This window comes from Microcebus murinus, chromosome 25 (genome assembly GCF_040939455.1).
Source record: "Microcebus murinus isolate Inina chromosome 25, M.murinus_Inina_mat1.0, whole genome shotgun sequence".
Taxonomy (NCBI): domain Eukaryota; kingdom Metazoa; phylum Chordata; class Mammalia; order Primates; family Cheirogaleidae; genus Microcebus; species Microcebus murinus.
The window spans coordinates 12,941,775-12,958,928 of record NC_134128.1 but is presented as its reverse complement, the minus strand read 5'-3'; the positions used below and the strand labels follow the sequence as shown (position 1 = coordinate 12,958,928).

The 17,154-nt window shown below is 37.8% G+C and overlaps 1 pseudogene; it reads left to right on the top strand.

Annotated features, from left to right (window-relative positions):
- The first annotated feature begins 5,959 nt into the window (after positions 1 to 5,959).
- The window catches only part of LOC105865303 (calmodulin-like), a 53,996-nt pseudogene continuing 42,801 nt past the window's right edge, over positions 5,960 to 17,154 (top strand).

Genomic DNA, 17,154 nt, shown 5'->3' with positions numbered 1-17,154 from the left:
ACACCCTCATTTCAAACTTCCAGCCTCTAGAATTATGAGAAACAAACTTCTGCTGTTTAAGCCAACTAGTTTGTTTTACTTTCTTATGGCAGCTCTAGTGTCTTAGTTCATTTTGTGTTGCTAAAACAGAATACTGCAGACTGGGTAATCTATGAACAGAGATTTACTTGGCTCATAGTTCTGGAGGCTGTGCAGTCCAATAACAAGGTGCCAGCATGTGGTGAGGGCCCTTGTGCTGTGTCATCCCATGTCAGAAGGCAGAAGAGCAAGAGAAGAGGTAGCAGGAAATCAAACTCACAGGCTTAAGTTATTTTATAATTGGCATTAATTTATTTATGAGGATGGAGCCCTCAGGACCTAAATGGCTCCCACCAGGCCCCACCTCCCAAGATTGTTGCAATGGAGATTAAGTTTCCAACACATGCTTTTTTAAGGGACACATTCAAACCATATGACCTAGCAAAAAGAGACATTTGTAGAAGTCACAGGCCAGAGACATTGGCCTAATAAAAGACTGAGATTTATTGGAAGAGTATAGAATAATCCTTTTTCTGCCATTCTTACCTCCTATACCCCCAAGGTACAGGCACCTTGCAATAGGCTATTCCTAATTCCTCCCTCCTGTCTCTTGTGACATCGCTGTCATTCATTTCACTTATCAATACGCTGTTCTAATCCAATACATTGTTACTATTATTAGAAGGGACAAGCCACAACTTTAGGTTATCTATAGGAGACCCACTTTAAATATAAAGACAGGTTAAAAGCAAAAGGACAAAGAAGGATATACCATACTAACAGTGATGAAAAGAAAACTGGAGCATCTATATTAATTTCAGACAAAGTAGACATAATGATCCTAATTGTGTGTGTCACAGAGCATCATACAAATTATATTATCAGATGACAATGGAATTAAACAAGAAATCCATAACAAAGATAGCTTGACAATCCTCAAGTATCTGGAAATTAAAGAACACACTCCAAAATAATACATGGATCAAAGAAGAATTCAAGCCGTAACTTTAAAATATTTGAACTAAATGAAACACAACTTACCAAATTTATGGGATGCAGCAAAAACAATGTTTAGAGGAAAATGTACAGCATTAAATGCACACATTAGGAAAGAAGAATGCTCTAAAATCAAGAATCTAATTTATACCTTAGAAAACTAGAGAAAGAAGAGCAATTTAAACCTAAAGCAAACAAAAGGAACAATCAAAATTAGAGTAGGAATCAATGAAATCGAAAACAGGAAAACAATAAATTCAACAAAATTAAAAACTGGTTCATTGAAATAATCAGTAAAGTTTATAAACTTCTAGCGAAGCTAACAAAAGGTGCAATTTTTTCTGTAAGAATTTAGGCATCTTATACAAAAATAAATGTATGAATGATTCATGAGGTGATGGAGCCGAGTTGGAGACATCAGCATGAATTCAAGTGTGGCTTAGTACAGACACAGATGATTATGTATAGAAATAGTTACAGAAACATGTACAAACATGGGTTAGTATGCACACAAATATTTCCTTCTTCTGTGAGTTGCAAGAGCCTAGAAATAAGGACACCCCAGGAACAATAAGCACACTCAACCCACAGATCTTGGTTTCTAATATTATTCTCCAATAAAAGGAACCAGAGCTCCCTGAAGAAAATGGCTGATTCTAGGACTAAGGCAGGAAATGTACAAGGTGACCCTGGAGCATTTTGCAGTCCCAGAGTGCAAGGAAGTGCTAAAAACAAATACACAAAACATGATGATGTGCTAGAAGGACAAAGAAGTCAACCGAAAGGGCTCCCAATGGCCAACGCTGGAAAAATTTAGTGACAAAATAAAGCGGTATCGGATTTGTATAACTCCAATTATAAAATACATATCTATGCATCATACAAATATAAATGACTGGATAAATAAAAAAAAAGAATAAATAATAGAAAATAGACAAAATACCTGTGCAGAACAATTCAAAATTACTCATGTAAATACTCCATCTGTAAGGAGGTACAGTGTAACTTTCCATTCCTTAACTAAGGCCTATACATACTGACTTCCTTCCAAAGAGTTCAGTATGAAAAAGGAGCAGAAAAAGAGTAATTTTACAGTGGAGAAACTAAACAATATCTCTGTCCCGGTAATCAAGGTTAACCTCTGCAGTGGTTAAGTTGTACTGATAATCGTTGTCCCTTATAATATGGGATCAGAATGGCACTTTACTTTTGTGGTTTTCCTCCCCAAAACACATTACCCCCCACTTCATGTGAAAAACAGCATAAAAATCCTAATGGAGGGACATTCTAAAAAAATACCGGTACTTCTCAAAACATTCAAGGTCATCAAAAGCAAGCAAAGTCACAGAAACTGTCACAGCCAAGAGGAGCCTAAGGAAATAGGACTAAAAATATGATGTGGCATTCTGGATGGCACTTCAGAGGAGAAAACAGGTATTTGGGGAAAACTCAGCAAATCTGAATAAAGTATGGGCTTCAGTTAATTTCACAACAATGCGTCGATGTCGATTCACTCATTTTGTGGCCAACGTACCATATTGCAGTAAGGTATCAGTACAGGGAAACGTGGATGGGGAGGTATGTGAACTCTCTACACTATCTGGAATAATTCTGTAGATCTAAAATCATTGCCAAGTACAAGTCTATTTAGAAATATATAATCAGCTACCTTTCTCCTAATAGTAAAAGAGTGTTTTTTTGTGTGTTATTTTAGATAGTCTGCTAACACCCAATCTTGGTGAGGAACACTCATTCTTTGTGGATGGCAATGTATAATGGCAGAACTCCTTTACCCAGTGATTCTACCCATGTTTTTCAGGACTAAGAAAAACATAGGATGACAAGACAATTTGTCCAAGAACATCCATACCAGCTTTATTGATAATGGCCAAAAGGTAAAAACAAACAAATGTCCCTGAACAAGAGAATGAATAAACCATTTGTGGTATTTGCATACAATGGAATATATAGCTTAACATTAAAAAGAAGTGAGCTACTTATATTCTCAACGTGGAGATATGGAAATAGTCTATCTCTTAATGAAAGTATAGTTCACAGGAGTATATGCATTTGTCAAAATTCATTGAATTTCACACTGAAGATCTGTGCATTTCACTGTATGTAAATTACCTTTAGAAGAAACTGTCAACAAAAAGCAATGTCAATATATCCATTTGAGCTCAGTCCTTGAAATAACTACCCTCAAATTATACATTTTGATTGTCTCATTAATGTCATACTTGCTTCCAAGTATGATTTAAGGTGATTTACGGTATGTTGCCAATCAAAAGAATAATTTATAATATTACCATTTTCGAGTGTTTACTACGAACCAGCACTATGGCCAAATGCCCATGGAGTAAGAATCATTGCCCCACTTTACAGATGAGTAAATTGGGGCTCAGAAAGAAAAGCAACTTGTTCAAGATTACTCAGAAAGGGGAGAGCTAAAATTCCCACTGACTTCCAGGATCTTTGGAGCTTGCTCCTAACCAGGTGGGGAGTGGTGGGAATAGAAGCCAAGGACAATAATGTAAGTGAGTAGTGAATTCAGCTGTGTTTTCAGGACTCCAAGGCAAGAGAGAGACTAAAACAAGCCACATAGGTTTCTACTGCCTGATATAAGAAATCATACCAGCTCACTGAATTCCAAGAGGAATGTAGAACTCAGTCCATGAGTTCTTGTATAAGAGCCTTGGAACAGTAACACACACAATGTATTAAGTAAATGGCAGTTTTACAGAACATGCAGACAAGTTTATAACGTGGCTCCTTCTCACCCTGAAACTCCATAAAAACTGAAAACCTGCTGCAGCTGCCTTGCCCTGCTAACAGCCTAATACTACTGATGCCACCCTCCTAAGAGCTCAGGGCTAACGTCCCCTATTTTCACTTATTGTAGCCTGAATTAAGCAGCCTATTAGTAATCGTGCTGATCGAACTATTTGTTGTGAGTTCAATCTGATCTGCTACTGGGGAAAATAAACATCTTGGTTTATCCATGACATGTGTTCTCAAGAAATGCTTCACTTAGCACCCAGCTGTAAATCTGAATAAAATTGAGAGGAGAAATTTGCATAGACTTATGTTTTGGCTAACTGTCTCCTTTGGCATTTCAACTGAAATCTTCTCTTTAAAAAATATAGCTGCCATTTGAACCAAGATTTCTTTAGTTTGTTCCATTTCCAATTAGTGGCTCAGCTCTGTGCTGGCATTTCTGTCTTAGCAGCTGCAGTGGAATCTTTGGGCCAAATGCTGCCTTCCACATTTGCTCACATGCCACTTTTACTGATGTACACAAGGGCCTGGAGGCGAACGCTGCCCCCAGGATCTGCTATTCTTATCATTAATGCCCCAATGAGTTGACAACGATGGCAGTAGAAATCAGTACAAAGTTTTCTGAAGAACCTAGATAACGCCTGCTTATGGCTCAGGCAGAAGGTATCACTTGCGAGCAAAGGGGTCATTAAAAGCAATCAAACAATTGTACCTAGAGAAGGGGAATATATTCTCTCTCTCCTCCCAGCATCAGGAAATCATGTCTCATAGTACAAACAGTCCTTTCATAGTTCAAGAAAATTTGGAGACTCTTTTAGAATATACACTGACTATACATACGTGTATATATATATATATGTATATGAATGAGATGGGGTCTTACTATGTTGCCCAGGCTGAAGTGCAGTAGCTATTCACAGGCACAATCCTACAACTGATAGGCACTAGGTTTTTTGACCTGCTCCATTTCCCACCCAGGCCGGTTCACCCCTCTTCACGCAACCTAGAGGTCCCCCATTCCCAGAAGGTCACCATGTTGATGCCAAACTTAGCACACATACCCGATCACACTAGCACACTACAACCCAGAAATCCCAGAATCAATAATCCTCCCACCCAGATTCCCAAGTAGCTGGGACTACAGGTGCATGCCACTGAGCCTAGCCACCAAATCTATTTAGTAATCATCTTTGAACTAGAGGTTCTGCACTTTGCTTGTAGCAGGTGCTAATCAAAAGCAAAAGTTATTCGTTCTTATTCTGCAGCAATGCTAGAAATATTTGCAATGACTAGCTTTTGAGAAAGATTTTAGGCTTGAAGAATAGGACCATGTCTTTATACACCAAGGGCTTGAGGCATTGTTCTATCCCTATGCGTTTTTCTCCTACTTGAAGGTACAAGGATCACTTGTGATCACAGAGTAATTCTCCCTAATTCTCCTAATCTTAGAATGGAAGGTGGTATTGGTAGTTTTCTCTCTTAGGATATGACGCTACACTAATACCTATAGTTACCTATAGTAACCTCAGCTCTGACTCCATCCAGTTATTCAAAATCCAGTTTCTCAGTTGCATTAGCTACATTTCCAGGGCATTGACAATGGAGAACAGGACATTTCCATCAGTACTAGAAGTCCTATAAGAACACGATTACTCTGCCTAAGCAAAAAGCTCCTGAAGGCATGGCACCTGACAATTCTGGTGTTGTTCAAGTCCAGATGCATTATAGAAGCCCTTGATGCATGGTAGAGGCTTTTGCTCTGCCTGCAAAATCACTGATGCTCACTTGGGATGGGCTCCTCCTTGTCCCAATGTCAATGTGACCACGTGCACTGTCACATTCAAATGAAGAGCTGTACTGAAAACCTGAATCTTGACCTCAGGGAGATTTCAACTCCAGACCTCTCTCTCCCTCCTGCCTTGTGAATGTGTACCTCTCTTTATCCCCTTCCCTCTTTCTCCGCTTATCTTTTCCCTTGCCTGCTCAGCAACGAAAGAGCTGCATGATCACGTACATCTCCATAAGTCAATGACTCAATATGAGAAGACTTGTTGCTAGGTTCGAAGACAAAAGTTTTAACGCCATCAGCCAGGCTCCCTGAATGACTTCTCTGTGTATTGCTGCAAAAATATTTCTCTTTCCCTTCTGGGAACTAATGGCATCCGCCATGATCCAGCGAAATCATCGGATCTACAGCAACGCCTTGCCAGACGGATGGACTGGTAACTGTCCAAGCTTATCAAATTGCTGTTGTGATGTCAAGGCTGTTTCTGGAAACCCTAATTACAGTGGCTGGGAGATGAGCTTGAAAGGCTGGAATGCTGTCCCTCAAGTAAGATAAGCAAGTGGAACTTTACAAATGTATTACTCCCGTCCTCCTATTCTCCTCTGTTGCCAACAGGCAGCCAAAAAGCCAGCAGGGTTCTTTTAAAGGCTGTCTTTCCATTAGGACTTCAGTGGCATTGGCAGTGAAAGGTGAGACAGAAGGGCATGTAAAACGGAGCTGAATGCCACCCTGGAACCAAGTTTATTATGCTGAGAACATACTTGTTGCAATGCTAATGGGCCAGGATTATGTTTCTCTTATTTAAAATTTTCCAGCACAAATGAGGCAGTGTAGTGGAGCTGTTACATCATGTAACTTTCTGAAAAGGCTGGTGGCTTCTCTCCATTTACACCTCCTCCTCCTGCACATGGTGAGAGGATGCTTTTGCTTTTTTACAAAGTGGTCCCATTTGCTTGGAAAACCTCATGGAATTCAACCAGGATTTTTGTCAGGACTTAATAAAGGTAAAGATGTCTTGGCTGTATTCCAAACACGTTCAAGCCCTCATCTGTCCTCCTGCCACTGTTTCTTAGCTGTTCTACCAACACCACGGGGTGGAAATGGGCCATTCGAGTGGAAAGAAGTCTCAGAGTTAAAAGATTTGGTTTTGGAGATTTTACCCCCCCCCCAAGTTAAATTGAGTTCCAATGTTTCGTGGAGATGAAATCAAAGGAAAATAAAGCTAGAGGAACATGGACCAGGAAGAAAAGAAGAGGCTTGTGTTTGGGAAGTTTCTTAATTACTGTGGAGAAGATTAAAAACAAATGGTAGACACCAAGTGCCTGAGACAAAGAGTAACTCACAACCAACACACAAACCTTTGTGCCTCTCAACTCTGTCCACTTCTCTTAGTTACTGCCACCATCCTAACTTTGGAGATAGCATCTTCTCGCAGCTAGATTCTATAGCTTGCTCCCAATAGTCAACCTATAGCCACTCTTGCTCTGCAGAAAAGAAGAATGGATTTCGATTCTGTTTAAATCTCTTCAATAGTCTGTAGTGTGTTTAAGATAAAGGCAACATTCCTTAACACAGTGTTCAGGCAGCATTATAACTTCTAGCTTCTCCCTAGCTCTCTGAGAAGTTTCAGCTCATCTGTGGACCTCCTCAGCCCTGGCAGTCTGTCTGTCTCTCTCAGGCATCATACGACATCCAGGTGCAACATATTTCTGCATACCTGTCCCCTCTTTCTTCGTCTGTTTTATGTATGTAACTCCATTCAACCTTTGCATCTCAGCTTAACGGATATTTCATTGCGGAGCTATCCCTAACCTACCTAGGCAAAAGCCTCTATTATATTCTATGGTTTCTTACTATCCTTAATTCAACTTCGTAATTGTTATCAAGGTTCATGTGAATATTTGATTCATACTTTTTCCCCCCCACTAGCTACGAAAGATCAGGGAACATGTCGTTCTTGCCTACCGTTACATTTGTAGCATCTATAGATGTAACAGTACTTACTAGCACCTGATACTTAGTAGCATGCATCTCAAAAGTGTTTGAGGAAGTAAGAAAGACAAAGAAGAAAGGGAGAAGGAGAGAGGGCATGGGGGAAGGAATTTACCCAGACTTAATCAAATTCCCTGTACCATGAGACCCAGCCTTTTTTTTTTTTTTTTTTTTTTTTTCTTGAGACAGAGTCTCACTCTGTTGCCTGGGCTAGTGCCGTGGCATCAGCCTAGCTCACAGCAACCTCAAAACTCCCGGGCTCAAGCGATCCTCCTGCCTCAGCCTCCCAAGTAGCTGGGACTACAGGCATGCACCACCCATGCCTGGCTAATTTTTTTCTATATGTTTTTAGTTGGCCAATTAATTTCTTTTTTTTTTTTAGTAGAGACGGGGTCTCGCTCTTGCTCAGGCTGGTCTCAAACTCCTGAGCTCAAACAATCTGCCCGCCTCAGCCTCCCAGAGTGCTAGGATTACAGGCGTGAGCCGCCATGCCCAGCCCACAGTAGATTCTTAATAGGTAATTGTAGATTTGCAGATTACAGAGAGTATGTAGCAAAGAGGAGGTGACAGAGGAAAGTGGTGAGAATATGAAAGGTCTCCCAGGTACAGCAAGGGGCACATCCAGGAGGAGAGAAGGACATATGTCAAGTCCATTAGTGACAATGGAGACTGGCATGGCTTCTCTCCATTTGGTGGACTCTAGTTGAGATGAACCAGATTCGATGTGTTCTAAGGCTCACGGCCAAAGGCAATTGTTCAATCTTTCCATTGAGGAAATAGATCTTGCTGAGCTTGCTTTCATCAGACATTGGAAGCTAAAAGACAAACTGGGTGGCATCTGCCAAGCCCTATCAAATTATTCAAATGCTACCAGTGAGCTTACAGGAAGGAAGAGCAATAAAAGATATACCTTCCAAAAATTACACAAAATATGATAACAGTTCTATTGCTATTGTCCTAAATCGAGGAAATCTTAGCTCACCAAATTAGTGTATTAAAAAAAGGCTTTACCAAACAATGGGCTCAATTTAAAAAATAATGGTAATACTATTAAAAAAGAGCCTTATGTTTTGCCTAGTCTATTAGTATATAGTAATAATTCAATCAATATTCAAACTACTGCATGTTATACAATGGTATTTTGTTCGGTATTTCCTGAACTAAAATAGCAGCTCCCAGCACATTGTTGTGAGTTTGCCCTGGATCTCTGTCTAAAACACAGTGTCCACTTTGCAACCTGTATTTGGGTCACATGCCTGTTTATAGTTCCTCGGCAGTTATAGAGACGCTGGGCTCCTACTAAGATGGATGTTGGCTTATTCTACCTAAATATTGTACTGAAGGGTTCATTTCTGCATTGCCAAGTTGTTTCTAAATCATACAAGTTGTGCATAGACAAAGTCTTAATTCACAATACCAAATCCATTATTAATCAACCCATGGCTAAGGCAAAAAAACCCGAATACAGAAAATTTTAAGAAAATTAGTGTCTGAATGTTCCATTTAAATTTCAGCATTCAACTAAAGCATGAACTTGGATTAAATGAATGATTTCATAAGTAAACTTGTCTAAGTTAAAGGATTCTAATTTATAATGTTCTTGGATTTTATTTAGCAATTTTATTAAAAAACATGAAAAAACAAAGATGCTCAGATTTGTTTACATAATTCTTAAATGGTTAATTATACTATAAACACCATGATTTTGTATACTGAAACAGAAAAAAAAAATCCACAGAGACATATTTAATCATTTGGATCTAGGAGGACAGTGTTTGTTCATTCATTTTTAGTCCATTAGAGTGTAAATTAGATTTGATTTGCTTGCTCTGATTGGCTTAATTGCCCCAGTTACAGCTAAAGTACAAATAAAATTATAATAAATTGAACAGATGTTTAACCTACTCTAGCAAGATCTTTAATAGTCAATTCCAATTGCAATTTACATTCACCAATTTAACAAGGCCCTTAGGAAACGTATTTGATTATTAAAACAAGCTGTTTGTTTCTGTGTGTGATAGAAACAAGACCATTGTGTCATGTGCTTTAGTCTGGTACAATTTTTTGTGAGTTTAATTTTATCTCTTAGGAAAAAAATACATATATATCATATATATATATATACATATACCTAGAAAATATATATAACTCATGCATGGCTATAGAAGTTAATTTGCCAGCTTAACATAATGGTCATCTCATTCAAACTGATGCAAGATGGGACATTTTTACAAAATTATAAAATATTTTATAAAGAAACAAATCCTATTTGATTTTCCACACACATCTTCAATAACAGCCTCCTTTCTAGCCAATGGGAAAGATTCATCTTAATTAAAGCATCAATTAGAAAACAATTCCATTATTCAGAGCCTGCACATCATTCGCCCACTGCCTGTGTGGAAATAAAAATATTCTTCTCTCAAAAAATGCATAGCATTGCACTAATGGCTCCTACAACCTTTTCGCTTTAATTTTACGTGGCTGTTATGATACTGAATAACTTCTCTGTGATCTGCCCTTAAGAATGCTTGGCAGACACTTGCACATCGTAGCTGTTGTTGTATGTCCTCAAAGAGGAATTTAAGATGGCTTTTATATGTCTAGTTCTAGAAATTTATAATGTGAACTTCCAAAGAAATTCACAATTATTGCACACTGAAGCCATGCTGTAGGTAACAGGAAAGTAAGTGTACTAAAAAAATTAACTTGTAGTATGGATATAGAATCACTGAATTGAAAACTCAATCCTCATTAAGAATCAAGTAAATCTTGGAGCCCAAACTCAAATGTCTACAGAAGTCAGGGAAACAGCTGAGAGAAGTTCCTGGCTGGGGACAGTGGTAAATTGGCAAGTGACCACCTCTTCTAAAGGGGACCGTCCCACTCAGCTAAGTGTGGCCATGATAGAACACAGGTGATGAATGACAGAGATTCTAATTTATGATGAAAATCCGGGAATCTAGATTTTCATCTAGGTTAAACTCTCTTGATTAAAAAATTAATCTGTGGCTGGGCACGGTGGCTCACACCTGTAAATCTCAGCACTCTGGGAGGCTGAGGCAGGCGGATCGTTTGAGACCAGCCTGAGCAAGAGCGAGACCCTGTCTTTACTAAAAACAGAAAGAAATTAATTGGCCAACTAAAAATATATAGAAAAAATTATCCAGGCATGGTGGTGCATGCCTGTAGTCCCACCTACCTGGGAGGCTGAGGCAGGAGGATCGCTTGAGCCCAGGAGTTTGAGGTTGCTGTGAGCTAGGCTGATGCCATGGCCCTCTAGCCAGGGCAACACAGTGAGACTCTGCTCTAAATAAATAAATTTGCTAATTCAAAAAAATGTTAATATTTTACATGTTCAACAGCAACAACAAAAATCTGTGAACCAAGCATATCCCCAGTTTGTGGATTGCTATTTATTCATTGATCAAATTCCAACATTTCTCAGTTGGTGACAGGCCTAAAATAGTTCAAGGGACCATTATACCTCAGCAGTAAAACCAGAAAATAGAACCCCTGTCTCCAGGTAGGTAAAACCACCCACTTTGTGTTCGAGTCCCAATGATGAACCAACATAGCTACACGACCTTTAGCAAACTACTTAATCTCTCTGATCCTTAGTTTTTCAATTTGTAAAATAGAGATAGTAATTGTACCGACATCGTAAGTTTGCTGAGGGGACAATGTCAAACAGGAGATATTGTAGAAAGATCGCTTAGCAGAATGCCTAGTACCTAATAAGCATCTGCTAGATTGAAATTACAATCATTGTCATCATTCCAGGTCCTTCTGGAAAAGAAAAGAATCTTTATGATGAAAACCTAATGAAAAAGAGATTTATTTTATTTAAAATCTACTGCTACATACACTTTTATTGCTATGAGAGTTTATTTTGAGCGAATGCCTATGCTATCTCCCATTCAGAGAAAGACGACAAACAGGATTGATACTAAGGAAAACCATCTCCCTATTTCCCAACACCTTTAAAATAGTTGACATCAAAGAACTAATAATCTGGGGGATATATTTGTTTTTCTTACTAGATGCTTGTGCTCATGGTACACGACCATTACAGGGCATGCCAAAAAGTGAAAAATGAAATAAAAATGAAAATTTTTAAGCCAACTGTTCATTTGGAAACTGTTTCATTCCATTATGTCCTTTTTAAATCTTAAAACAGAATGAATAAAATGAAAAAAAGAAAAGAGTACCATTATGCCCTTTTATTCTATCTGAGTCCATTGTGACTTAACCCTCACTCAACACACCTTTATTATGGATGACTGTATTTAATATCCATTATGTGGATAAGAACTCTAATTTCTTGCCATGTACAACCTATACAAACCAAGAACTTCTCCCAATCATACTGTTGCAGTAAAAAAGAACTAAATGCTTATAACCGGAATATCAAAGATGATCTCTGTGTTATTTTTTAAATAACTAAAAAAGAGGGGTATTTGATTAACTGTGAACAAAACTTGCAAAAAGAGAAAAATAGAGAGGATACTGAGATAATACAAAGCAATTTTTATTTATTTATTTTACTGAGAGTCACCGTATTCAACTCAGGACAACTTATGCTATAATCCACCGTAAGAAAATGGACTGAAATGATATGCAAAGCTTAAGACTGTGGAGATTTTAAAAAGAATTTGATGTTTTCTCAATACAAAAAAATGAATTCTTTCTAAAAATGGCAGCACTCTTGCAAATAACATCTTATGCTTTTTTAGAAACTATTTGCTACAATTTTGTAAGTAATCCGCTTTATTTGGTTTTATTGCACAGTAACATGAACCAATAACACTATGTAAAAAAAAAAAGACACTTAAGATTAGGAATTTTGGCATCATGTGTGATGGGTAGCTTCAAAGGAAAGCTCTGCTGACTTGCATTAATAAAGAAGCATATGTTCTCCTGCTAACCCATAAGGAATAATCTAAATATAAAGCAATAGAAGAGTTAAATCATATCCTGAGAAGATAAACTTAAAATTCATGAGCTTTTTTCCTCGCCCCCACATAAAAATTCCTTTAGGTAAAACTTGAATTATGAATACTGCTGTTATTGTATGATATCAAGGGATGCAATTCTGATCAAGTAACTGAATTGGCCTCTTTTTGGAAATCTGTGTTGCAGACCCATCAGACCTAAAATTCTTTATCAGAGAAAATACTGCTAAGCACCATCTAATCGTCCCTGATATTTTGGGCAACTTTTGCTTCCAAAATATCCTACATGGGAGAGATCCACACAGTGTGTCTGTTTCTCTGCTAAAAGGATGTTCCTACAAGGGACTCTCTGTATTCAGGGCTAAAGCATTTGGGTACCTCATGCTGTTCCCCTAGCTGCCACCATAATTGCTAAAGAACCCATGGAAAATGCATCATCCAACCTCCTCTGGGATCCATTAACCATGTGGACCTTGAAACTATTAATAAGTCCTTTTAAAAAGTTTGTGTACCTTTTTATCTTTAACGGAGCTCTTAACCAATCTATTTTTGTTCCTTTCCTTTCGACACTGTTTTTTATACTTCAACTCCTGGAAACGTGGGAACTCAAGATTGTCAAAACATTTTGCATCTGGCAGCTTAAGAACCCATTTGAAGATTCCCAGATATCCTCCCCACCTTGACCGTGATGTATTTAGCATCTCTGCCCCTCCAGAGGCCCAATCAGATAGTCACACAGCGTTGGAACCTGTGTGGCATCCTTAGACGAAGCTCTCCAGCCTAGAGTTCAATGGAAAGGCCAGTAATGGAAAATCATGACGGCCTCTTCCTGAATTACTTGGAGGGATAGGTACCCATGTATCAGAGAAGCATCCTAATATTGTCAATTCCTCACAAAGTGCTACTTGTGAACACCTCCCAAATTAGGTGAATATACAAACAAATCTAAAGTAGCTATTGGCCTGCAAGAATTCCTAAAGCATCTTGAAATGGCAATGTGTGCATGTTAACACGTGCATGTATGTGTGTAAGTTTGCGAGCACGTACACAATGAAGTAGGAAGGGCATCTGGGTCCAGCAAGTATTCTTTGGTTCATGTAGCTGTGTTTCATGTTAGCATCTAAATAATGCTCAATCTGCCACCTGGAGTGAGAATGGGCTTTAAAACGAATGAGTATGTTGTATTTGTTTTCTACTGCAGCTATGAAAAAAATTATCACTAACTTAATGGCTTAAAACAGCACAAATTTATTATCTTCCAATTCTATAGCCAGAAGTCTCACTGGACTAATCAAGATGTCAGTCAGGCTGACTGTGTTCTTTCTGGAGTGTCCAGAGGATGATAATTCATTTTCCTTGAGTTTTTCAGCCTCCAGGGGGCCACCTGTGTTCTTTGTTTTTATGGTCCCTTCCACAATCTTCAAAGCCACAACAGCCTGACACCTTCAAATTCCTCTCCCTGAGTTGGATACTCTAACAATCTTTTGTGATTACCTTGGGTGCAAATAATCCAGGATCACCTTCCCATTTCAAGATTGCTAGCTTAAGCACACCTGCAAAGTCTCTTTTTCCATGGAAGGCAAAATATTTGCAGGTGTCAAAGATTAGGATAAGGACATCTTTGGGGGTTTAATATTCTGCCAACCAACTCTGCAACACAACCAGCTCTGCAAGCCAGAACCCTGACTGGTGAAAGCAATTGTGGCTCTGAAGCCATTCTATAGGGAGAAGAGAATGGAATGGCTGTAAATTAAAGATTAACTCACTGCAGACTGAATAGGGTATTGGGATCAAGGCTAAAGTTTATGTCCAAAAAGGGCTTATCCATCCATAGTCTTCACAAAGTGAAAGAATCGCTTCTCAAGAGAGATCTCCTATGTACACAGGACCTTTGGTCTTGGGAACCAGATAAATTAGTATGTACAGAATCCTCACCATTTGGACTGGGCTATAACTGAGCCACTCTTAATATATAACAGCCAAATGACTATTTGCTTCCAAAAATGTTCTGGTGGTGGTTTTGCTGCTCTAGAATTTCTCTCAAGGCGTATGAGCCACGGTGTTTACCAGTTTGGAGATTAAACACAGCTCTTTTAGAGTCTAGATGACTGTTTTTGCTTTAATATTTCTCCTTAGGTCTGATGTTCCAATTCAATTATAAATTTCTCATATTCTCCTCTGAGCTCCTATCTATTTTTCAGCATCTCTTTTCATTACAAATTGTACAAAATAGGAACCACAGTATGCTGTTATTCTTCTCCTAAGATTATTCCAGAGCTTTTTTTCACTAAGTAGTTTTTTTAATCAACAGGATGCATTTATAATAATTCACCCACATCTAAGCACCACCCCCCTTTATTCCCAGGGTGCCTAGTATTTATTTGCTTACTAGAGATGGAGACGAATTTAACGGCCATGAGATAAAAGCATGTAAAGACTGAACCTGTTACTTTGACCTTCCTAACAAAATACACCATGCTCATCATAGGTGAGCATGGCCACTTCCAGCTAGCCAAAAACTACTATGCAGTTAGTTCTTAGTGAGTCCTGTCTTTAATACAGTCCATACATTCAAACATAGAGTTAAGGCTCTTTGAGATGGAACTAGTTTTGACAGGACTTTAAAAACCAACACGAATCTGTGTGACAGAAAAGCTGTCTAGCATACACTTAGAGCAAAACCAAGTGCTGTACACACATGCAAAGTCAAACAGGACCCTGAGACGGTGATGAAAAAACGCAAAAGAGTTTTCTTCTTTGATCTGTTTTGATTCTCTAGATAATTTCCTCCATCCTTCCTTTCATTTTGTAAGTTTTGCTTGAAAAATTATGTTGGCGTTTTTTTCTGAAAATACTTTGGATTTGAATTTTTAAAATATTTCAGATACACTGTGCCTCCTATTTTCCCTGTAGTGTGTGTGTGTTTGTGGTGTCACAACTTCATTGCAATGTAATTCACATCCCATACCATTCACCCATTGAAGACAAGTTAGTATATTCATAGAGCTGTACATCACCACCACAATTTAGAATATTTTCATCAACTCATTAAGAAAACCCTATGTCAATTACCAGTCACTATCTCTCTTCCCCCAATCCTTTTAGCCCTACCCAACCACTAATCTATTTTTTGATCTCTATAGATTTGACTATTAGGGGAATTTCATATAAATATAATCATATAATGATCCTTTGTGACTGGTTTCTTTCACTTAACAATGTTTTCAAGGTTCGTACTGGTTGTATTAACAATATGCATCAGGACTTAAATATTTCATTATATAGACATATTTATTAATCAGCAGATGGACATTTGAGTTGTTTCCACTTTTGAACTATTAGGAATAATATCATCGTAAGTATTTATGCACAACTTTTTAACATGGACACGTGTTATTTCTGTTAGGTGTATAGGAGTGGAGTTGATGGAACATTCGGTCAATCTATGTTTAACTTTTTGAGGAACTGTCGTGCTCTTTTCCAAAGCAGGTACATCATTTTATGTCTCCACCAGCAATGTACAAGGGCTCCAGTTTCTTACCAATAATTCTCATTACCTGTCTTTTTATTACAGCTATCCTAGTGGGTGTGAAGTGGTATCTCGTTGTAGTTTTGATTTACATTTCCACAATGGCTATTTTGTGCATTTTCCCCATGTGCTTTTGGTCATGTCTATTCAGATACTTTGCCCCATTTTAAAAATTGTACTGTTTGTCTTGTTACTGACTCACAGTTCTTTATATATCCTAGGAACAATCCCTTATTAGATATTTGATTTGAAAATATTCTCCCTTTCTGTTGATTTTTTTTTTGTTGTTTTTTTTTTTTACTTTCAGGACAGTGTCCTTTGAAACACAAAATTTTTTATTTTGATAAAGTAATTTCTGCTTTTTTCAGTTGCCTGTGCTTTTGGTGTCATATTTAAGAATCCAGTGCTTAATGCCAAGGTCATGAAGATTTATGCCTGTTTTAAGAGTTTTGCAGTTTTAGCTATTATATTGGGGTATTTATCTACTTTTTGTTAATTTTTATATATGGTGAGATAAGCATTCAACTTTATTTTTTCACCTGTGAATATCCAGTTATCCCAGCATTATCTGTTGAAAAAGCTACTCTCTGCCAATGAATTTTCTTGGCAACCTTCTCTAAAACCAATTAATTATAACCATGAGAGTTTGTTTTTTGACTCAATTCTATTCTATTGATCTATATGGCTATCCTTATGCCATCATTAGTGTTTAACTATTTAAACGTATGTCTTTCATAGAAGTCAGAGCTCATGGAAATAGTTAAGTATTCTAAGCTAACAATAACCTAATACCAAAATACAACCAGGCTGTTATTCTTACTTTACAGAGTAATAAATGGTTTGAAAATGCTAAGTAACTGCTTGTACACTGAACACAGTCAGTACAAATACTATGACGAGGTCGTATGATCTAATGATAATGGACTATTGCCTACATGTGAGGTTATTTTTTGCCTAATCAACATAGTAGATTGTTCATCATCAAAATTGGTGCTTTAGCAAAAGGTAGAAAGATTAAAACAAATACAAAATCTAAATTCAAATACATAGAGAATAATGCAGATTCAAGGGACTATTTTATTCTATGAATCCATGAAAAT